At 48.4% G+C, this 24058-nt stretch overlaps 1 protein-coding gene across 25 annotated transcripts in view; it reads left to right on the forward strand.

Moving 5' to 3' along the window:
* KCNMA1 (potassium calcium-activated channel subfamily M alpha 1) overlaps positions 1 to 24058 on the forward strand; it is a 741810-nt gene that overhangs the window by 185023 nt on the left and 532729 nt on the right. The gene's annotated exons all lie outside the window — the stretch shown is intronic.

Below are 24058 nucleotides of genomic sequence, written 5' to 3' on the forward strand. Positions count from 1 at the left end.
TCCTTGGGGCGGCTGCTGTAGCCTGGGAGTGGGTGGGGCCCAGAGTGCAGGTTGAATGTGGGCACAGCAGGTGGCAAAGAGGAATGGCCTTGGGTGGCTGGAGCCACATCTTGACCCCATGGGCAAGGAGGCAGCTCAGAGCAAATGGACCTGTCCAGTCTCCCGGGGAATCTCTTTCCTGACACGACAGCCCCCTTTAAGAGCTGTGAGTGGCCAAGCCATCTCCACTGCTGGCTCCTCGAGGAGAGGGGGCTCCCCAGCAGAACCCTCAGCTGTTCTGAAGCTGTCTTATGCTGTTGTGGCCTTGATGGAGTGACTGGGCCCCCGCGATCCTCACTCTGCCAACTGGGGACCCTATCTTTGTATGCGAGACAGAAAAAGTCTCAACCTATTGTCCAACCCTTCCATTTATAGCCACCAAATAATTAAGCAAATCAACCTGTCCTTCATCATCAGAAGGGGCCACCTGGCTGGTGGGCTGTGTGGTGAGTCTGCAGGGCTGCCACGTGGCTAATAGGTGGAGAGAGGAGAGTTTGGAAAGCCTCTTGTTGATGTTCATGCTTCATTTCTTCCCATTGTGTTTTTGGTCAACAGAAGGATTAAAAATAGCACTTAGAAAAAAATTCTGTTCACTGGATGTGACCCTGGGGGGCTCTTTGTATCACATTTGCTTGCTTCCCAGCTGACACAGTGTGCTCAGTTCTAAACGGCCCTAGGGAGAAGCCCAGCAGACGACTTACGGTGTTCCCCTCCCTGGTTGGATCTTACTTTCCTTTGTCAGGAACCAGGGGCTCCTTGGCCAAAGCCTGTGATCATTCATCGGGTTCCCCCCTTGGTACCCGCAGTGTATCATCACCTGAAGACATTCTGGTTATGATACTTCTCTACCCTCACTCCAACTCCTCCATGGTTCCCTATTACCTGCAGGGTAAAATTCAGCTTGGCTTGGCGTCTGAGATCTGGCCTCAGCCCACTTTTCCAGCTTCATAACCCTGCTCTCCTAAGCCACCTTCAGACGTTCAGGGCTCCCCACATCTCTGGTTAGGGGGGCTGCCTCTCTGAGTTTTGACTTCTGCTGGAATTCTCTTTCACGTCCTCTTTGCCTGTTCCGATTCTGCTCACCCTGCAAAAGCCGGTTCACATTCAATCTCCTGGGATTCCTCCAGTCTTGGAATGATCTCACTTTTTTTTTCCTGGACCTTTAGAGCAATTCTGTCTAAACACTTTCATTTGGCAATGAATCATGTCCTGCCTGGCAGTATCTTCCCCACTATTATCTCAAAGAGTTATTTAAATATTTCATCAGCATTTAAATCTTCATATTTGTCCTGCCACCTCAACTGGACTGAGTCTTGTTGGAGGGTGAAGAGAGGGTTGTAGGCTTCTCCAGCAGGCAGCCGGGTGTGGCAGTCTCCCCGCACAGATTCCACAGCCTCCTGTGTTTCATCCTCGCTCTGCCTCTTACTAACCATAGGACCTTAGGAAAGTTTTAACTTCTCTATGCCTCAGTTTCCCCACCTATAGAATGTGGATAAAAATCACACCTACCTCAAAGAGTTTGTAAGGATTCAAAAAGGAAAAAAGAGCTTAGAACAGGGCATGGTAGTGTCTGCTGAGATCTTTTGTGTGCCTACTTCTCCTCCACGCAGCCCCAGCCCACTGCCATGGACATAGTGGACAGGCCAGATTTGCTTATTTATTTATTTTATTTGGTGTCTTGTCATTTATACAGATGAGAAAGCTCCAGCCCAGAGAGGGTAGGAGGGTTTCTTAAGGTCACACAGCAGGAAGGTGGTGGAGAGCCTAAGGTGGCAGGACTGAGATTCCAGTGCTTCCAGGGCCCCAAGACCTTTCTCTGCATATGCTGCCCCATTAAGGGCCTTTACTTTACAAGGGGCACTGAGAAAAAGCTGTTATTTTATGCTTGAACACCCTTCCCCTGGAGCAGATGGACTGGGGTTGGCAGGGATACCAGTGCCCTGCAGGACTCCAGGGGGAATCCTTCACATCATACTCTATGGTAATGGCCTCCCCTTGAGGTGTACAAAGAGGTCCTGGGATGGGAAATTTCCGACAACCCTGTCATCATACTCCTGGGCATGGTGATGAAGCCTGAGGCCTCCTGCAGCTGGAAGATGCAAAAGCATCAGAGCCTAGGGGTGCCATTCATCCCACTTGAACAGGTTAAATCCTCTGAAGGTAGGCATGGCTGCCCTTTCCTATATACTGCCCATCCTTCTGTCCCCTGGCCGCTTTCTGAAAGACCCCTCAGGGCTTGGGGAGGCATTTCAAGGTGGTGAGCTATTCCCAAACACCTTCCCTCCCTGCTTTGTGCCAGGGGAGAGATCAGAGGCTGGCCGGGACGACATGTGGTGTGATGAGGTGCACAAGTGTTCCAAGATCGATATTCCCCTTCCTGTTCCCCCAGTCCCACCCCTAGCCCAGGAGGGAATGAGGTGAGGGGGTTCAGAAATGGCAACATCTGAGCTAAGCCTTGAAAGTGTTTTCTAAGCTGCTTTTCAAATGGAGCCAAAGGTGCTAACTTTCAGATAGATTTGTGATAAAGCAATACAGTAAAATATAATGAGATTCATGATAGAATCTAGGTGGTGAGTATTCAGGTGTTCTCTGTAAAATTCTTTCAACCTTGTGTGTTTGAAATTTTTTTTATAATAACACATTGTGGGGAGAAGGAGTGAGGACTTTGTAGCTGACTGTTCCAAGTAGCCAGTCCCTGCTCTGCGGCCTTTGGCAAGTTACTTAACCTCTCTGAGCCTGTTTCCTCATTTGTAAAAGTGAGGCTAATCAAAGAACATATTTTAGGTGGTAAGATAGCGCATTTGAAGTACTTTTTAGGCAAAGACTTAGGACAGTGACTGCTACACTTAATATCCAACCAATAAATGTCAGTCGTTATTATCGATTAGACAGCTTTGTTTGGATGGGCTCTTAGAAGAGGACTTTGGATTAGGCAATTAGAGGGTTATTAGTAACCGGAAAGAATAATTCTAGGAACTTGGTGGGGTGGGGAGGAGAAGCCAGAGAAGGGGTTTCAACAGAGAGGAAGGCGGTGGAGAAGTTAAGGCAATAAGTAGTGACCTCTCTTGCAGAAGGCTTGTTAGAAATGGGAGAGGGAGCTGGGGTGAGCGCTTGAGAGGAACAGGAATTTGGGGGACAGAGGAGACTTGCTTGTGGGCCACAGGCAGAGAGAAAAAGGACAGGAGGGGAAGGAAAGTTATAGACGTGCTGCCTCGCTCCTGAAAGTGTGGTTCCGAGGACCAGAAGTAGCCGCATCACCTATGAGGTTGTTAGAAAAGCAGAATGCTTGTGCTCGTTAGGGAAGCTCTGAGCTGGACCACACTGTCGCACTGCAGGACGGGAAGGGCGTGGCCAGGCTCCGGCAGGATGCTCAGATGCTCAGTCTTCCAGCCTGAGTCAGGAGGCAGAGTCAGATGGTCCAGCCAGGCATTTTGTCACCTTTCCCTGGGGTCCAGGAACCTCAGATGGGGCCACCCGGCAGTGTTCTGTTGCTCTTTCTCTTGTCAGTCTGCTCTGACAGAAGTGGTGTCTTGGAGGAGCCGCGGGGCCAGTGGTCCTTGCACTGTGCAGTAATAAAGCAGGGGACGTCTAGCCGGCGGACTTGACACTCTACACTTATAGGGAGTTTTGGAACATCTAATCCAGGGAACACTTCCAGGGTTTGTGCCATCTTCAGGGTGTCTGCATTTTAAAAATTAGATGCCAACAGGAAAATTGAATGTCCCTATGAAGGTATAGATTTCTAGCTTCTCTTGAAAAAAATCAACTCATCTGGCCACATGGGACCTGACAGTGATCTGGATCTGAGTGGCAGCTGCCTCCTTGGCCTGGGCATGTGCTCTCTAGGTCACCATCGTCCCTGCTGACCCTTTCAGTCCTGTGTCTCCAGCCTAACCCTTTAAAGCATTTGAGTTTGTCACCCCTGGTGTCACGCAACCTCTTACTTTTAGGAAGTGGCCAGTGGCCAGCCAGGTTAAGGGACATGCCCAAGGTCACCCGTTTTGTCCACAGAGCACGGTCCTGGATCCCAGTGCAGGTCTCTTGCCTCTGTATCTTGTAGCTGCTCCCTCTGTGGGTTTCTAGGCCCTGCCATCAGAAGCCCCATTCAATCTTTTTTTTAAAATTTATTTTTATTAATTTATTTTTGGCTGCATTGGGTCTTTGTTGCTGCGTGCAGGCTTTTCTAGTTGCGGCGAGCAGGGGCTACTCTTTGTTGCAGTGCGTGGGCTTCTTATTGCATTGGCTTCTCTTGTGGAGCACGGGCTCTAGGCGCGCGGGCTTCAGTAGTTGTGGCTCACGGGCTCTAGAGCGCAGGCTCAGTAGTTGTGGTGCGCGGGCTTAGTTGCATGTGGGATCTTCCCGGACCAAAGCTCGAACCTGTGTCCCCTGAATTGGCAGGTGGATTCTTAACCACTGAGCCACCAGGGAAGCCTCCCCGCCGCCCGCCCCCATTCAATCTTTATGAAATCCTACAAGCCTGCTCCAGTGGCTGTTGGTTTGGCTCTCAGGGGCCCAAACAGTTGCATTAGGTACTGTATGTACAACTGTTTTATGAAATTATCACGAACAAAGTTCCCCTTGGTGAGTTGCTCTGAATTTTCTATCCACAAATGTTCCTAGACCTTTTCACTCCAAAATTTTACCTATTGAAAAACCTATTTAATAGGAACTTTAAAAGACAGTTAAAAAATCAACCATAACCCCACCAGCATAGCGTAGCAGCTGTCCCTCTCTTTCATTTAAAAAAAATGCTTTCAGTCACTGAAAAAACTATTCTTCCTGTGCCTCTGACAATATATACTTTAAGTCAACTTCCTGCCTTTCACCCTCCTTCCCTCCCCTCCCTCTTTTTCATTCCCTTTCCTTCCATCCTTCCCCACCTGATAACCTCTGGGTAACACAATGCTTCCATCCTACATGCAGAGTTTATTTCCTGAAGGAGGATACAGTCGCCCGATCCTGCTCAGAAAGCATCCCAGGCCCACCCGTGGTAACGGAGCTCTCTGTTCTGCCGTCTGGCTGACCAGATAACTTCCATAGCCTCCGAGGCAGAGGAGGAGAAGCTAGGCCTCGGGTGAGCTGGAAACACCTCTCTAGCCCTTGCTTTTCCATCTCAAGCGTAACATTTTGGCTGAGGGATTTTGTGTGTGTGTGTGTGTGTTGTATAGGACTGGAATGGTAGAGTTTCAGGCACCAGGAACCCCCTCCCTTTCTAGCCTGGTATATTGAGGTAATTTTCTTTTGATGCTTCTGACCCATGATAAGTTGTACACTTGATACAGTCATCTTTACTATGGCATTCTTAGCATGTATGTATGTTCATTTCAAAGAGTCATTGAATTGTATGCCTGAAGGCATATATCAGTACATGGTCATAATAAAATGCAAATGGCCCTTCCCTGGGAAGGCCATGCTGTGTGCTGCTAGGAACAGCCCATGGATTTGGTGCTGTAGTAGCTGTGTGACCTTGTGTGAGTTACTTTACTTCTCTGTGCTCAGTTTTCTTTTCCGTAAAGTGGAGCTGATCATTCCTAACCCTGCTGGGCGGGTTACTTAAAGAAGATACAGTATGTAAAGCACTAAGCAGAAAGCCAGGCGAACAAACAGAGCAGGGATTCCAGCTCCCTCCCCCTTCCTTTCCCTGCAAGTTTTCTCTAGAGCTTGAGAACCTGCCAAGGAGTTAATAATCTGTTAACAGACACTTAAGTGTTCCAGGGAAGCTCAGACTACAAAGGACTGCTTTTGGAGAGGGAAGAATCTTCTTGAAATGTAAATAGTCAACTCCAATTTAGGTTTTTAACTTCGGTAAGCCTCTAGTTTAATCTGTTACGTTGTTTTTTTTTGTTTTTTTTTTGTTTTTTTTCCCAGTTCTACCTGAGGTTCTGGGAACTCTTCCCCAGTTGGGTCTTGATTGAGAAGTATGCGGCTTGTGAAGGTCAGCTTTGCTGGGGTCTTCCTGATTTTCTTAGGAATGGACTTTGGACTGGGCGGTTGTACAAGCCTCCATCAGCAACATTTAGGGGCTTCTGGGGATCCAGTTCTGGCTTCCCTTCCCGGTTCAGACACGCTCTTCACCTGCCAAGACTGATTCACTGCCTCCATTTCTTGGGGGTCCTCTGGTGGAATTCCAATCGTGGTCTAAGATTGGGAATAAAATCATTTAAAAAGCCCTCTCCTTCTGCAGGATTCTGGGTCCCGAACAATCAAAGACTGAGGATTCTTCCCTCTGTCACTGCCTGCTGGCCGAGCTGGGCTCTTTCTCTCCCCTCTCTGGTCTTTTTTGTCCTGGTTTGTTTGTAACCTGAAGCCTGTAGGATATATTTAACCTTGGGGAGCTGGAAAATTTGGAAACCTAAATCAGCTAGCAACCCAGTGTTGTTTGAGCATCGTCTGACATTCTTGTGCCTGATATCTTTGACATTGAGTCATAAACTTGTGGTGTTAACAGATTCTGGACACTGACGGAAACGTTAGTTCAGGCTTCAGCGTTTCGCCAAGTGTGGGAAGCACGTGATGGATGGTGTGAGTACCTTCCAGTAATACGTGGACAAGACCTTGGATCACCAGGCAGAAGAGAGTCCCTTTTCACTTTTCTTCTCAGGGAGAGTGTCTCATTTTGGTGTTTTGAATACCTCTCAATGCGCTGCCATATTGCTTTTTTTTTTTTTTTTTTTTTTGCCATGTCCCCTTTGAACAAAGGCACGGCCAACCTCAGGCCGTGAGCCTTTGCCGGCAATGGCATCTAGCTGGAATTTCCTGACCTGGTTTTGTTTTGCATTGTGGTTATTTTGAAACTTATTTTCTATTTTTTCATAAGTAGCATCAGTTTTTCACATATGGCAGTGTTATAAGGTTTTATTAAAATATATCTAATTAAAAAGGAGTCCGCTTAAAGAAAAGGCTTAAGAGGTTAATGGTACAGGTGGCATGCAGGTAGGGCAGAGGTTGTGATGGGTAGGTGTGAATAGTTTAGGAGGCACTGACTGAGTCCTTCTCCTGGATTAGCCCCGAAACTGCTGACCTTGACTCCATTTCTGACCTCACCATTGAGGTGGAGGGTCATGGCACCCTCCTTGAAGGTTCCTTGAGGGTGGAGGCACTATGTTTTTCATCCTTGTCATCCCGTGCTCCTCACAGGTACTATGACCTATTGTTATTCAGCTATTTAACACACATATTGAGGGGCTTGTGCTGGTCCTGCGGGTCCAGGAGTGAGAGCCAGCAGGGCTCGAGAACACTTGAGATGCTGTGTTGAATGTGGACCGTCTTCCTATGAAAGAGTTCCTGCTCCATTCGTAATGACCCAAAACACGCCTCACACAAACAGGTTGGCCTCTCCGCAAGGAGAGGGTTGACCTGGCATCTCGATGTTGGCTGAGAGATGTGTGTGGGGATGGGGTTCTCAGTAATGGCTGCTTCTCCGGAACATGATATCACTTGGTTCTGGTTGCCTCCAGCTCTGTTCCACACTGTCCGGGACCAGGATCCTGGCCCAGGAGCTGGTCAAAGTGGCAGGAGGGTTACGTGTTCTGGCGGAGGCTGATTTCTTAGCAGTGGCTTCTTCCGTGGGGGAAGTGGTCCAGAAGGTGAGAGACGGCTGTGCTGCAGATGTCAGAGGATGTGCTTGAGCCCCCGCCCTCCTCAGTGCTCCACACGGCTCCAAGGCTCGCCCTGCTGTATTACTTCAACGAGGCAAGTACTGTGGTTGTGTGGTTGGGAAGCAGAAGGAAGCTCACACTAGCTGGTGATGTGGGCATACAAGTTCTGTGTTGGGTGAGGGAGGGGTTCCTTTGAGGCGATGGCACATTGGTGCCAGAAGACGTTTAGTGGCGCTTCCCAAGGGGGAGGCATTCTCTGGCTGGCTGTGCCTCTGATTGCATGGCAGTTAACCTTTGTGGCCTGGGATCCAGGCTTGGGACAAGTAGAACATTGTGCTATACTCAGGCTTGATGTCACTATGTAGGTTGGTGATGCCAGAATGATCTGTCAAAAAATAAAATCACTTTCTTTGAAAGATTAAAGCAGGCATTATGATCGTTGCCTGATTCTCGAGTCCCTGACCTTCCTCTGTTTTGAAATATGAAGTCATTGTTTCTTTCTTATTATGAAGAGACTTCGCTGATCTTTCCTCACCCCTGACCCTACTCTATCCGTGACCTTGACCCCTCCATGACCCTCACCCAATCCCTTGCCTCACACCATTCTTCACACTATCCCTCTTCCCCATCCCACCCCTGGCCCCTCTATAAATAGTCTCTCTCACCCACGCATAGGAAAACAAAGTCTGTTTTGCATCTTGCTTAATAATAAAAAGAACGTTGAGAGTTTAACACTTTATTTTTTAAGTTGTACTAGAATGTCCCAGCTTTGAGATGACAGTGCGGGGAAAAGGCTGGATTGAAAGTGGGGGCCTTTGAGTTCCCTGTCTTCTGGGCCTGGCAGGGCCACCACCTTGCCATGCTTAGTACCTGGGGCCTCTCATGTTCATGGGGCTCCATTTTCTCATCCAAAGGGATTTGGGCCAGATGAATGAGTCTCTTTATTTCCGGAAGCGACAGGGGATGCCAAAGCTAATCTCCAGGGCCTCTTCCCATTTTAAAGTTCTGTGAGTCTGACCCTGGATGGTTGGGCTTGAGTTCCACGGGTGTGAAATGAGGAAGTAAAATCAGGACAACCGCTGGTTGTGGATGAATTTCATGAGGAAGGTATCATAATATAGCTCAACAAGTGAGCAGGGCCGTCTTTGTCTTGTTCACCACCATAGGCCCAGCGCTGGGCCTATAACAGTGCCAATAAAAATAGGCTGATGGAGTGAAAGAACGCGAGGTGATTGTGTGAGTTTTGTGCAAAAAAGGTAAACGAGCCCAAAGGAGACAAAGTCCTTTTGGCTTCTCCTTAAGCATGACCTCACCCTAGTGACTCGAAGGTGCTGGCATGGGAAAAGGAAAGAGAAAGCAGTAGTGAAGATGTGGCTCTGAGTATGGAATCCTACAAGTGGGAGGCGCTGGCTGTGTGCTCTTGCACGCCAGGGTCCCGGCCTCCCAGTCCTTCTCTGTCTGTCTCCTAACAGCACAGACTTTGGGAGGAAGCTGCAGATAGCTGGCAGTTGCTGCTGCATTCATGTTGCAGCTGTTGAGACACCCGTCGGCTGCAGCTGCCCTGGGGCTGAGCCCTCAGCCTCCGCTTAGTGGTCTGCGGTCACCGCTGGAGTCTTCAGACTGGCTGGAGCCGGGGTGAACCAGCAGAGGGGTCCCAGGCCTGCCCTCCAGCTTGGAACCCTCCCCATTCCCTGTCCTTACAGCCCCTCTGCTTGGAAAGTCACGAAGGGCCGGGAGCAATCCCTGAGGTCCTCTTCTGCTTCCCGGGGCTGAAAGAGTATTCCTGGGACGCCAGAGGCCTAGAGAGAGAGTTGTATTTCAGTCCTCGTGCAAAATTGCAGAATGTCACAACGCCAGCCGTTTCCCTCTCCATACTATTTTGATTGTCTTGCAAGTCCGAGAATGAGAGCCATCTATGGTCCCTCCAGTGCTCCATCTGGGCAGCTGAGACCACCAGGAGAGTGACTGTCAGCCGCATTTCGTTGGGCCCAGAGGGGCAGGAAGCTGGCGCCTTGATACACTGCCTCTAGGAGGGCCACCGGGACAGCTGATCTGAGCTGGAAATTGATCTCTTACCTCCTGGAACTGGTGCAAGTGGGCGGATGGACAGTGGACAGTTCAGAGGAGGGGGCAGCTGCTACCCCTAAAAAGAGGAGTTCTCTGCAGCCTGGAAGGCCAGGGTGGAATGTGACCCAAGAAAAAGCGTGAAGAGGGCCGAGAGGCGTGGGGAGGCGTTACCGTGATTGTTGGTGATCCGTGAGTGGTAATCAAGGCATGTTGACGGTCAAGGCCTTGACCTTTGTTGGTTAACATACTCCCTTCACCAAACTTAATTGAAGCCCACTCTGTGCCAGCCCTGATATGAAGGTGCATTGTACTGAGACAAAGATGCGTTAGGTTGAGTGACTCTGGTGGGAATTGCGCTGAGAGAGGCTGGTGGGGCACGCGTGGATGTGATGTTGAGTGGATGGCTCCTCCCTGCATCCTCCATGGTCAAGGTGATCCCCGTTGTGAGGTCCTCCTCGACTCTGCCTCCAGAAAGCACCTGTTTTGTTTGTTCTCCTGGGGAGTATCGTGCTGATGCTTCACTAGCTTGAGCTTTCCAGGTGGATGTTCTCAGTGGTGTTGGTAGAACCCAATTGTGCTATGGTTGTGAGAAGATGGACTGTTGTCTTATTGTGGATAACATCCAAGTCATTGACGCTGGAGGAGGTAGACTGGGAGTCAGCCTCCAGGCTTCTAGACGCGGCTCTGCCACGCATCCGTTAACGGGACTTAGGAAGGGTATTGGCTTATTGCTTCACTTCATCTAGTCAATGGCAGGAGGGTTGCCTGGTGTATTGCGCCTGTACACACACACGTAAACATCTCACAGTATATTCTTGAGGCTCTGAAAGATGCAAATAGATAATAAAAGCATTTTGTTTGAGAAAGTTTGCAAAATACTAGGTTAAAGTTATTAAACAGTTTTCTTCTTACTGTGGAACTTTTCAGAGCCCTTAATATACTAATAGGGGAATCACTGCAGTGGGGTACGGTGTGCAGCGATTCCTAAACTCAGTTGACCATGGCATACTTGGGTTATAGAGGAGCTTACTGAACTAATATTACTTGGAATCTACTTTGGGAACTGCTAGTCTAGATAAGTGCTTCTCAGTCCATGGTGATTTTGTCTCCTAGGCGACTTCTGGCAATGTTTGGAAACATTTTAATTGTCACAACTAGGGAGGGAGGAAGACTGCTACTAGCGTGCAGTAGATGGAGGCCAGAGATGCTACCAAACATTCTAAAACACACAGGACAGATGCCCACAACAAGGGTTTATCCCGCCAAAATGTCATTAGTGTCGAGGTTGAGAAACCCTGGACAAGGTGGTCCCTAAAGCAGCCATCCCCTTCCTAGCTCTAACACTTGGGGGAGTGCGTCATTTGGTGACACTCCCTGACTTGGTACACCTGTTTACCCAGAGGGATGTCTGGCTCTTGAATGCCATTGCTCTCTGGAAGGCAGAAGAGATGAGGTTGTTCTTCTGCATCCGTGTCGATACTTGCACACCTCGCTCATGAGCCATATACCCATATATCCATGTATTTCAGTAACCGTGGTCCGCATTTCTGGCAGCTCAAGGGCTGGTGACCAGGTGAGCAGAACACAAAGTCTCCCCTTCCTGGGTTTTGTTTCCACTCTCAGTGGCCAAGCTGGGGGAGCTCACTTTGCCCTGTTGCCTGAGAGACTTGGATTTCAAAGCCCACACTGCCTGCCAGGAGCCATTCCCGCAGACAGAGCTGAGATTCCAAGAAGAATCTTCAGCTCACAGAGATTCATTGTGTTTATGAAGTTTTAAAATCACAGATGGGTTTTACAGATACTCAAGATATTCCCGCTTTTCATGCTTCTTCTTGACCACACCCCCTTCTCTAAACACACATTTTCCTCCAGTAACCAAAACACAATAGGTAAAGGGAATTCCACCACAGGCTGACCCACAGAGACCCAAATGGGGCCAGTGCAGTTTTATCTGAAGCACGGTGATGTTATGACTAATTAGCCTCTCACGGAAATGAATTCTCCTATGTACAGCTTCAGGGAAATCAGCCTGCCATGGCTCAAGGTAGACTCTTTGTGTAGCATCCCTTCCTTTTCTGGGCTTCAGAGGTACATGTTCTTTAAGGATTCTCTGCCACCGTTGGGCCACATGAACAGTCCAACCCAAGGTGGAAATACACTTCCTTCCCGCTTCCCAGCCCATCAGTTCTGTGCTTATTCTCAGCACAGGGGGCCTCATTATCTTTAGGGGTAAGAGCCATTTACGAAGAAGCTTGTTTTTCCCTGGGAAGGCAGTGTAGGCAAGGATCGGACTTAGCGAGGCCAGGTCTGTCACCAGCAGCAACTTAGGAAGGCCTTGGGGAAACCATGTTGGAATCTGTCATCTCTGTCTTTTCCATCCTAGAGGGGGAAGCGTTCTCCTGTGTCCAGAGATGTCAAATGAGATCAAATGAGTGGAATTTATGCAACAAGCTTCACTGGCCACTGGCCCTGGAGTGGGTTGTATGAGACACCTTTTCCAAAAAAACAGTGACGGGTGACTTGTTGGGCGAGTCAGTCCAAGGCTCTTGCGTAATTGATTCAGACATTTATTGAGTGTTAACCATGTGCTAGGGAAGTACTGCTCTTTCTTCTGAAGGTTGCAGAGTGTGCAGCTATGGAGACACATAGAGGGGGACTGAAGGCCTTTGTAAGGTTTTGGGTCAGGTGTCAGACGGGGCAGCAAAGGTCTCCCACCACTGCAGTCAGCACGATTCAGCGTTACGGGTCCTGGCACTTTGCTGAGTGCTTTCTGTGTCTCAGCTAACCCACCCAGACCCCTTCCCAGTCACTCAGCCACCCTCCCAGTCACCTACCCTCCCATCCACCCACCCATCTACCCTCCCAGTCACCCTGTCAGCCACCCTCTGCAGTAGACATTAACAACCTCCACTTCTGGGTGAGGAAACTGATGCTCATGGGAGGTTAAGAACCCACCAAGTTGTAACTAGACTTTGAACCCATTTCCAGCAGACTCTAAAGCCATGCTCTTAATTCTGTGCCTCTCATGGGCGCAGATTTGAATCCGGGTCCTTAGCTCCCAGGTTGTACCCGGTCTCTGCGGCCTCAGTGCTCCAGGCTCGGGGCTCTGGGGAGGGTCTGACTGCCTGCCTAGGCTGTGACAGCACTGTGGTGCTCACACGAAGTAGACAGGGCTTTCCAGTTTTGGGAAGGATTGCTGTGTGCTCAGAAATTGCATGTGCACATGTTAGAACCGAACTACCCTAAGAAGAATTTTTCAGGCCATGGCCACAACCCATAAGTGGATCATAAAATCAATTTATCGGGTCACAATCAATGCAAAAAAAAAGATATTGGAAGTATGTCCTATGTAATAGGTTAGATGTTTTTTCACGAGTCCTTTGTTGCTGTTACTTATGTACTAGATGTGTATGGGTCACAGTGTAAAACAAATTTCTTACTTTGGGTGAAGGTTACAAATTTGAAAGCACCGCCCTGGAGGGGAGTTGGGCATGCAGCGAACACTCCGCAGACAGGCATGCTGTGTTTGCTGCTTGAATCTCTGCTGGGGGGGGATGGGTTGAAGGGGAAAAAGGGTACAGCAGGTCTTGGCAGGTTGGTCAGCAAGGGTTAGCTGAGGGCCCACTCTGAGCTGGGCTCTACTGGTGCTTTGGGGGCTTCAGAGATGTCAGAGAGGAGGCCCCTGCTAGCCCTTGAGTTCTTCCCTTCCAGTCAGAGGGAGCAGCTCTACCCAGGAAGACAAGAGGATGTAACAGGCAACATCTACAAGAATAATAATGGAGCAGTGCAACGTAGCTGTGGTTAAGAGCATGAACCCCAGGACAGCCTGCCTGGGTTTAAATCCCAGCTCGTTACAACTCCATGGCCTTGGGTAGATCACCTAACCTCTCTGTGCCTCAGTTTTCTCATCTGTAAAGTGGGCATAAGAATGGTACACACTACATAAAGTTATGAAGATTGAGTTAGTATTCACAGAATGCTCAGACAATGCCTGGCGCATATATATATATATAGGTATATGTGTGTATATATATGTATGTATATGTGTGTATATATATATATGTATGTATGTGTGTGTGTATATATATATGTATGTATATGTGTGTATATATATACGTATGTATGTTATATAAAAATGAGCATACGAGCTTTATTTGAGTGCCTAACAGAAAGCTTTACAAAGGCAAGACTTTGAACAGGCCTTGACGGTTACTTTTTAATATTCTTCTTCCCATTATGATCATCCATAACCACTGTTTTCTTGTCATTAATATATTCTAGACACTGTGCAGAGTCTTCCATGTATGTCCTACAATCCAGGGAAGTGGGACTCGTTATGCCCATTTTACAGATGGGGATGTGGAGTGTTTAATGAGGGGCCAAGCCAGGGCCCAGACCCAGGTTGGTCTGGCTCTGAAGCCTGTGCTCTTGACCCAGAGGACACATTCTGTCCTTGGCCTGCCACCACTGCTTCCTTCGAAGATGTGGCTGCTTTGGTCCTTTCCTGGCCTTGAGAAAGGGTACTGTTCTCCCCAGTGGGCAGAGGGAGGGCTTTGAAGCACACTGGCTCTGTGGAGTGCCCAGGCCCACCCTGAGGGGTGACGCACACAGCCACTAGGAGACCTGGCTTCCCGACGGCTCTTGCAGCTGCTGCGCCTCCCACACGGCTTTGTCGGGCTGTGCTGCGGTCTGAGATATGTCAGCAGCCTGCTCTGCCCCGTGCCTGGCTCATCCTCTCTGTCTCAGAAGCAAGGCCCCGCCTGGGCTGGGAGCCCGTGACAGACTCAGGCCCCTCTTTGAAGTGCTGTAGTGAAGAGAATTCCAGACAGGAAGTGTGGCCCAGCAGAGACCCATGCATTTTTAAACACTCTCCTGCCTTTGGAGGAAGGTCCTCGAGAACAGTTGGAATCATTAGGGTGCTTAGTCATCTGACTCAGCTCCAGGGAACCCAGGATCTCGGCTCTGTTCTCAGCAGAAGTCTTGCCACCTGGACAAAGCCAGAGGGCAGCCTCCCTGACCCACCAGCGTGCTAGGCCTGCATCCTCTTGGTCCCTGACTTGTTAATGAGCTTTGATTGCTTGTTCCACACCTACTGCATATTCGTTAGGCACAGTGCTAGATGTACATATGTATTTATATCTATAGGATATATATTCTAGATAAATATAAATTTATATCTACATAATATAAAATATATACACATATAAGAATATATATTCTTATTGATTAATATGTATTCTTATTAATAAATACATGTTAATATATTCTTATTAATTCTTACACCCTGGAAGAAGAGGCTATATTTTATTGTCTGAGAACCTCCTGTGAGCATTCCTTCTGTGAGCAGTGCAAAGGTAAATTGTTGAATGAATAAATAAATATAGGCCTTCATTTCTAACCCCAGAGACCCCTTATGGGGATATGGCAGATATAGAGGGGGAACAGCATTCTGAAAATCTCATGATCTGATGCAGCAGAAAATACGGCCGTGACCCACCTGTGAAATACTGAAGGTTTCCAATTTCACACCAACTCTGAGCAGCCAGCCCTGGGTTGGCATAGATTGGAGAGGCAAAGAAGGTGTTTGGTTGTCTCTCTCTTTTTTTTTTTTAATTGCTGTCACCTCTAAGCTTGAGAATACAGAGTCCCCATCCCCTGGTGTCCCCTTTCTCTCCATCAGCAGTGACAATCTGTGTTCACATTCCCTTCCTGGTACCTTCCTAAGGTATTGGGCACATAACTGTGTTTGCCTCTTTTGAGAATAAAGATTATACCCCTTATTTTTCCAAAAGGAGAGGGGTGTAATTTGTGACTAAAACCAAGGTGCTCAGACTGAAAATATCTACTGCTTGGACCTTTCCATGTCGATTAGAGAAGGCATTTCTAGCTCAGACCCAGAGGAGAAAAAACTCTTCATTTGTCAGCGAGAAGCCCTTTATGAGTGTCTCCTGGTGAGAAATGGGACCAGTGGAGCCAGGATGGGGGAAAGCCAAGTCTCCTTAATTTATTCATTGACTCTTTTTTTAGACTAGAAAATAATCACATGCTTTTGGCCAAAACCAGCCCTGGGGCAGGAATCCAGCAAAACATCATACTAATGAGATAATCTAATTTCCAAAGAGAGACCCTAAGTCAAACTCCCCTCAGCTAGCAGTGATGCAGAGATGACAAAAGGATCAGAGAACAGAGGCCCATTGTTCCCTTGAAGTTCACATGGACAGCGACCGAGGTTAGGGCTCGGCCAGAGCTCCATCTGGGTTCTGTGCATGTGTGTGTGTGTCTCGTATCTGTGATAGTGAGAAACACTGTATTTAGGGGAAAGGGTGCTACAAACTGGGTGGCTGGAATAAACATAAATTCATTCTTTCATAGTTTTAGAGACCAGAAGTCCAGAATCAAGGATTCGCAGGACTGTGCTCCCTCTGAAACCTGTGGGGGAGAAGCCCTCCTGCCTCTGTCTGGCTTCCGGGTGGCCGTGCATCCTCGGTGAGGGGAGAAGCCCTCCTTGCCTCTGTCTGGCTTCCGGGTGGCCGTGCATCCTCGGTGAGGGGAGAATCCCTCCTTGCCTCTGTCTAGCTTCCGGGGTGGCCATGCATCCTCGGTGAGGGGAGAATCCCTCCTTGCCTCTGTCTAGCTTCCGGGGTGGCTGTGCGTCCTCGGCGAGGGGAGAATCCCTCCTTGCCTCTGTCTAGCTTCCGGGGTGGCCGTGCATCCTCGGTGAGGAGAGAATCCCTCCTTGCCTCTGTCTAGCTTCCGGGGTGGCCGTGCGTCCTCGGTGAGGGGAGAATCCCTCCTTGCCTCTGTCTAGCTTCCGGGGTGGCCGTGCATCCTCGGTGAGGAGAGAATCCCTCCTTGCCTCTGTCTAGCTTCCGGGGTGGCCGTGCGTCCTCGGTGAGGGGAGAATCCCTCCTTGCCTCTGTCTAGCTTCCGGGGTGGCCGTGCATCCTCGGTGAGGAGAGAATCCCTCCTTGCCTCTGTCTAGCTTCTGGGGTGGCCATGCATCCTCGGTGAGGGGAGAATCCCTCCTTGCCTCTGTCTAGCTTCCAGGGTGGCCGTGCGTCCTCGGCGAGAGGAGAATCCCTCCTTGCCTCTGTCTAGCTTCCGGGGTGGCCGTGCATCCTCGGTGAGGGGAGAATCCCTCCTTGCCTCTGTCTAGCTTCCGGGGTGGCCGTGCGTCCTCGGCGCTCCTTGGCTTGCTGCCGCATCACACCAGTCTCTGTCTCTGTCATCACATGGCCTTCTTCCTGGGTCTCTGTCTTCACATGGTGTCCTCCTTCCTGTTTTCCTCTCCTTCTTTCATGAGGACACAAGTGATACTGAATTAAGGGCTTGCTTGATTGCATCTCCGAAGACCTTATTTCCAAATACAGTCATATTCACAGCTATGGGGTTTAGGGCTTAGACAAATCTTGCGGGGACACAGTGCCACCCACTACACGTGCTTTGCCTGACTGCTGGAAAGATGGGTCAGGGTTTCTTCTGCCAGTGTGAGGAGATGAAGAAGTTGGGGTTCTCCTTACGATCAGGAGTCCCTGGAAGGAGGAGGAAACCTCAGGTGGAGGACTTAAGCCTTGAAGGTCCTTTTTCTCAGATGTGTTTCCCTAAGTGGGGTCCCGAGACTAGTAGCGTCAGTTGAGAACTTGTGAGAAATGCCACATTCTTAGGCCCCACCCCAGACCTATTAAAGTGGAAACTCTGGGGTGAAGCCCAGCCACCTCTGTTGTAACAAGTCTTCTAGGTGGTTCTGATGCTACAGTTGAAGAACCATTCTTCTAAATTCTTACCTTTTGTCCTCACTGCAGTGCTTTCTGATGGGGTTGCGTGTGGATGCTGGTAGATGTTTTGGTTAAAGTAGACAGTTCTTTGGTCAAATGAGTTTGTATTGGTCGAAGTCAAACAAGCTCCTTGACTGGTTCTAAGCTTTTGATATGTTTTATGGTCCAAACATTGAAAATTTCCAGGAAGGGTAACAGTAGCATTTCCAAATTTCATTGATAACAGAACTGTCCTTTTTGTGCAGAGCATCCCATTGGACTGGTGTTCTGTAGAGTACACACTGGGAGACACTGCTCTCATCTGCATATGAAGGCATTCAACAGACTTTTTAAGAATCACCTTCTAAGAACCAGGGCCTGCGGTGGGGGAATATACCAGTGAAGACATGGTTTCCCTCTCCCTGGAACTGAGAACTTGTGCCAGGGCTGGCACACTGGAGGCTGCAGGTCAAGTCCGCCTGGCCATCTGTTTTTCTTATGGCCTGCTAGCTAAGAAGGGTTTTCACATTTTTTGAAGATATGAAAAAAAATTTTTAATGAAGGATATTTTATGAAATGTGAGAATTATATGAAATTCAAATTTCAGTGTCCATAAATGTTATTGGAACACAACCACTCGTTTGTTTACATTTTATCTCTGACCACTTTTGTTCTATGGTGACAGAGTTGGACGTTTGCCAAAGAGATTTTAGGCTCTGGTAGAGTCTAAGGTATTCACTCTCTGACCCTTGACAGAAACAGTTTGCTGACTCCTGGTCTCCTGAAGCAAAGAGGCTGTGGACAAGTATTTGCGGGTGCCTTGAGTGTGCTGGAGGAGAGGAGTACGGGGATCACATGACCGAAGAGCTTTCCTCACTGATGGTGGAGCTGGAGGGGCCCTTAGGGAAGGCTTTCTGGAGAGAGATCTTAAGGATGAGTGGGAAGTCTGGAATATGACTGGGTGGAGGAGGTTGTTAAAGGAAAGAGTACATGCAAATCCATGAGTCATAAAAGAGAACCACTCATGGAAGGAACGGAAGAAAGTCCGGTATGGCTGGAGAATAAGGAAGGTGAGGCCGAGAGTGGTTTCATATGTGATCAGATACCAGGCAGGAGCCGAACATCCAAGAGCGCCCTTGAAGGCCATGCTGAGGATTTTGAACTTTACCCTGAGAGCAGTGGGGCGTCGTAGAAGAGTTTAAGCACAGGAATGACATGAGTGATGGAGACTTTGCGAGGTCCCTCTGGCTTAGTGTGGAGGATGAATGGGGCTCTGGAGCAAGAGTGGACACCTTATAAATAATTATGAAGCTTAGCAGTCGATCAGGAGAGAGAAGGTGAAGGTGGAGAGAAGTGTGTGGTTTGGAGATGCAGACGCTTTCTGTGAGGCTCACTCCCCTCCTGCTGGGCCCTGTGTGCTCCGTGATGGCCTGAAGAACCCGCTTTCCTACGTGCTGGCCCGCATCCTCTTGGACCTGATTTATTAATAAGCATTGATTGCTTGCTGCGCACCTACTGTATGTCCATGAGTCAACAGTGCTAGTTGTAGAGATATATTTATGTAGAATATAAATTTATATTCTCTAGGTGTAGGAATTAGAATACATATATTCTTGTTATATATATTGATATTATGTAGATGTAGATATTTATCTAGAATATATATTTATGTTCTATAGATATAAGAATTAATAATATATGTAGTCCATTGAGTGTATTCTGTAGAATATATATATATTCTGTAGATGTGAAAATTGATATGACCAGGTATCTGACCTCAAGATTCTTAGTTGGGAGGAAGGATGGATACTTGAACATGATGAGGGCTGATAACCAGAGGAACAAGTCATACTCTGAGGGGACAGAGAGTAAGGGTCGGCCGAGCATCGCTGGGAGGTGTTAATTCCGAAGAAGCGATCTGGAGAGGCTTCGTGGTGGAAGTGGCTTTAAAAGAGTCTTGAAGAATGTGCAGGATTTGGAAAGGTGGGGAGATGTAATCAATCCAACTGGAGCAAAACAGTGGACTGTGACAGTGTGAGGTGTGTACGGGGAAGGGCTCGGGGAGCAGTGTGGCTGGAATGAGTGATGAGTGGAGGCTTATGGAGGGTGAAGAGGTGGTCCTGAGGCTCCTGATGTGGCTTGGAACTTGACCCAGACTCCTGATTACTTTAATGTTCTTGCCACCTTAATCGAGGCTGTGCTGAGACCGTGAGCAGCTCTCAGGAGTGAATCGGCAGGGCAAGGGAAGGCTCTGTCTTTCTCTGATGACCAGGGGCCTTGCGTACCTCATTTCATGACCTCCCAAGGCAGGTATAAAGGATAAAAACACACCCCCTCCCCACGACCTTGTTTACAGGCTCAGCCCCTTGCCTCCAGTCAACAGAGCAAACTCTTGTATCAGTAAGTCCTCTAGGGGGTGGGGGTTCCTAGCCCATTCATCCTATGGCTGGTCTGACTGCTTCATCTCTGCTTTGACTTTCTTCTGGGAGGTGCCTGCCCCCGCTGTGCCTCAAGACCAAGGACTTTCTCGTCGTCCCTCCCTCCCTCCCTCCTTCCCTCCTTCCTTCCCTCCTTCCTTCCTCTCTTTCTCTCTGTCTCTCTCTCTGTCTCTTTCTCCCTCCCTCCCTTCCTCCCTTCCTCCTTTCTTTTTTCAAAACAAACAACTTTTTATTGAAGTATAGTTGATTTACAATGTTGTGTTAATTTCAGGTGTACAACAAAGTGATTTAGTTATATATATATATTATTTTTCAGATTCTTTTCATTATAGTTTATTACAAGAGATTGAACGTAGTTCCCTGTGTCATACAGGTCTTTGTTGCTTATCTATTTTATATATAGTGTGTGTCTATTAATCTCAAACTCCTAGTTTAACCCCCCTTCTTTCCCCTTTGGTAACCATAAGTTTTTCTATGTCTGAGTCTGTTTCTGATTTCTGTTTTGTAAGTATGTTCATTTGTATCTTTTTTTAGATTCCACATATAAGTGATATCATATGATATTTATCTTTCTCTGTCCAGTTTACTTAGTATGATAATCTCTAGGTCCATCCATGTTGCTGCAAATGGCATCACTTCATTCTTTTTTATGGCTGAGTAATATTCCATTGTATATATGTACCACATCTTCTTTATCCATTCCTCTGTCAATGGACATTTAGGTGGCTTCCATGTCTTAGCTATTGTAAATAGTGCTGTAGTGAACATTGGGGTGCATGTATATTTTTGAATTAGAGTTTTCATCTTTTCCAGATATATGGCCAGGATTGGAATTGCTGGATCGTATGGTAACTCTCTTCTTAGTTTTTAAAGGAACCTCCACACTGTTCTCCATAGTGGCTGCACCAACTTAGGTTCCCACTAACAGTGTAGGAGGGTTCCCTTTTCTCCACACCGTCTCTAGCATTTGTTACTTGTAGACTTTTTGATGATTCTGGCCATTCTGACTGGTGTGAGGTGGTACCTCACTGTGGTTTTGGTTTGCCTTTTTCTAGTTATTAGTGATGTTAAGCGTCTTTTCATGTGCCTTTTGGCCATCTGTATGTCTTCTTTGGAGAAATGTCTATTTAGGCTTCTCATTTTTTGCTTGGGTTTTTTGCTTGTTTTGATATTGAGATGTATGAGCTGTTTGTATATTTTGGAAATTAATCACTTATCAGTCACATCGTTTGCAGATATTTTCTCAAAGGGTGCAGCTGACAAGGACTTCCAGTGAATTCTTTCTGGTTCTTGGTCCTGTTGTTCAGGGCTGCGACACAGGGTTATTTGCAGTCTGAGTCTTCTGTCATGTGCCAGCACATACTTAATAAATGTGGGTGATGATGACAGGTCCCTTAAGAACAGTTTGGCTGATTTATTTTTAAAAGACTTCTCAAAAATTGTGAAATACAACAAATATACAGAAAGGTGTATAAAACATGAAAGTAATAAAAGTGAATAATCATGAGAAAATTCATGTAACCAGCTGGGTCAAGAAATAAAATATGCTGGTGTCCCCAGACTCTTCTCCATGGGTCCCTTCTCCTTGTCTGGCTTCTCCCCTTTGATGCATCAATGCTAAGAAATCCTGGTAACAGCTCTCTGTCTAGCTTCTGGTCAGAAAATCAGCTGCAGAAGAAGAAAAACAGAGCCTTGGGATTCAGGCAACCATCTGACCTTTATTTCAGAGCTGCCCGCACAAAGGAGGTCCCGTCTCCATGAGTTCTAGGGGCCCGGCTGACAGTTGTTATGGAAACGTGGGCTGCAGGATGCCGGCTCAGGTGATGGCCACAGCACTCAGGCAGGAGCTCCCATCCTGTAGGGCTCTTCTCTCCTTGCAGTTGTTAGATCCTTATAGTAAGAGACTTCTGAGATTTAAAAGACGCTTTCTCTCTCGTGTTACCTTTCTCCCGGTGCCCACCTGGTGCAGCCACACCTCAGCATGGTAGCTGGAGCACTAACGGAGGGAGAGAATGTTGCTTTTGGTCCAGGGGAGATTGTGGGTCCTCAGGTGAGAATATAGCATAACTAAGAGTTCAGTAATAATTCACTAACAGACTTGACTTGCAGCCTTCCGACATTGTTTGCCAACTGCTTTTTCTAACAGTGGCCTTGGGCACCTCTCTGATTAGAGTTTGGATCTGTGGAAGGAGGCCCATCTGAATAGGCACGAGGGGAAAAACAATTTCCATCGGAAGAGAAGGCTGAAAGGCTTTGCCCTGTCTTCCAGGAGAAAGGTGTGTGCCTTTTGAGATTTCAGTTCTTGAATCACTTTCCCCAGTAGCTCTTCAATATTTATACTGAGTGCATCGCAATTAGATTTGCAAATTCAGAAAACTGGGGGCATAGGGAGGGCTGCTGTGGGGAGGGAGGCCCCTGTGTCCCCAAGTATGTGGGTTGCACACATTTTGCTTTGGCTTTTTCCTGTTGACTATTTCTGACTTCATCTTTGGGCTGGACCTGCTACTTTGTCAAGTGTGCCCTCCTGACAGAGGTCCGGAGACAGGGAAAGGGTGTGGGTGCCCCGGGGGGTCGCAAGCCGACACGTCCAGACACTTGGTGTCCTCTGTCTGGGTGGAAAACCTCATCTGAAGCCAGACTGGATCACACCAGTTTCTAAGACATTCTTCAACCATGTTAGGCAAAAGAGTCCCCCGCTGACAAGCTGGGGTAGAAGGAAACCTGATATAATTTTGGAAAAACCTTCTTTGAGAAAGAAGTTTCTCACAGCTGCTGAGCCTCTCCCCAGTGTTCAGGGTTGGAGGGGGTCCCAGGCCACAGGGAGGAGATTGATGGGTCCAGGGGTGCCAAGGGAAAGCTGAGACTTTGCAGTGCTGGGGTGCTCGCCATTCCTAACTCCCAGTTGAAGGAGAAGGAGAAGCAATTGTCGGAACTGGATAGAAAGAGAAGTCCCCTCCCCTCTCCCCCGGCTGTTGAATTATTGTCATTATTTCACATTAACAGCCAGGCCAGACTCTATTGTATTTGGCTGCTGTGTTGGAAACCCAGATCCAGGCTAGGGTTGTGGGAACCCAGAAGCAGGGGAGACTGGGGTTTCAGAGCCCAGCCAGGCCTCCGAGGCGGGTACAAGCTCAGAGCGCAGGGAGACAGGCCCCTCTGCAGACCCGGTGGTCTGAGCCTGGGCCTCACGCTGGGCGGCTGGTGGCATTGCCGGGTCCTGAGTAAATCTGTATGCCTGGTCACCTGGCCATCTTCCTGCCTCCCCAGGTCTGTCTGACCTGCTAGGCCTTGGTTTCCTGAATGAGGGTCATGTTCCCCATTGGGAAAGGCCGTGGGGGACGACCTCACTGCAATAGCTCTTTTGACCTGAAGCCGAAACCACATCCAAGTTCAGCAAACGGGAAGAGGTAGAAAAATATTCAGTTGGTGAGGTCTATAGGCACATATTGGATTAGGTCCTAAATCGTGGTAGAAATCTTCCTGGAACGGGACAAATCCTTTTGTACACAAGAACATTCATCTGTTTTTGACTGATGTGCCTGGTGAGGCATGTGCTTCTCAGAAGCCCAATGACATCTATTCTTGCTTGGGATTTAGTGTTTGTATTTCAAAATGTAGCTGCTCTGAGGGGCAGCGATGTGGGAGCCAGCACCCCTGTTCAAGCTTCAAGTCATGGAAACTGGCCTGGTGGAGCCAGGACATCCGTGGTGCCCGGGAAAGGGCTTGCTTATCCAGTGTCTCCCGGGCAGACTTTTAATTTACTCAGTAGTCACTTGCTGTATGCCACGCACTCTGGATACTTAAAACAATGGACCTTGACTTCGAGGAGCTTTCAGGCTCCTTGGGGCAATCTGACACGCATGGATGAAAAGACAGCTAAGGCTGCCAGCCGGGGCCTGTGCAGCGTTGCGAGAGAGGAGTGTATTGTGGGCACTGGAGTCGGGACAGGGGGAGCAGCGGGGGTCTGTCACCAGGAAGACGGCTTCACTGGGCCCCTGGGATTTGATGTAGCAGGATGAGGATGGCTGGAGAGAAATGCAGAGGGCATCCCTGGGGTGGGAACCGCTGGCCCAAAGCTGTGGAGGACCAAGTCCTCTGAGAGGAGCCTGGTGGGTGAGGGGGCTTGGGGAGGAGCAGGCAGGCCTGAAGACCAGGCCGTGAG

Source organism: Globicephala melas, chromosome 16, assembly GCF_963455315.2.
Source record: "Globicephala melas chromosome 16, mGloMel1.2, whole genome shotgun sequence".
Taxonomy (NCBI): Eukaryota; Metazoa; Chordata; class Mammalia; order Artiodactyla; family Delphinidae; genus Globicephala; species Globicephala melas.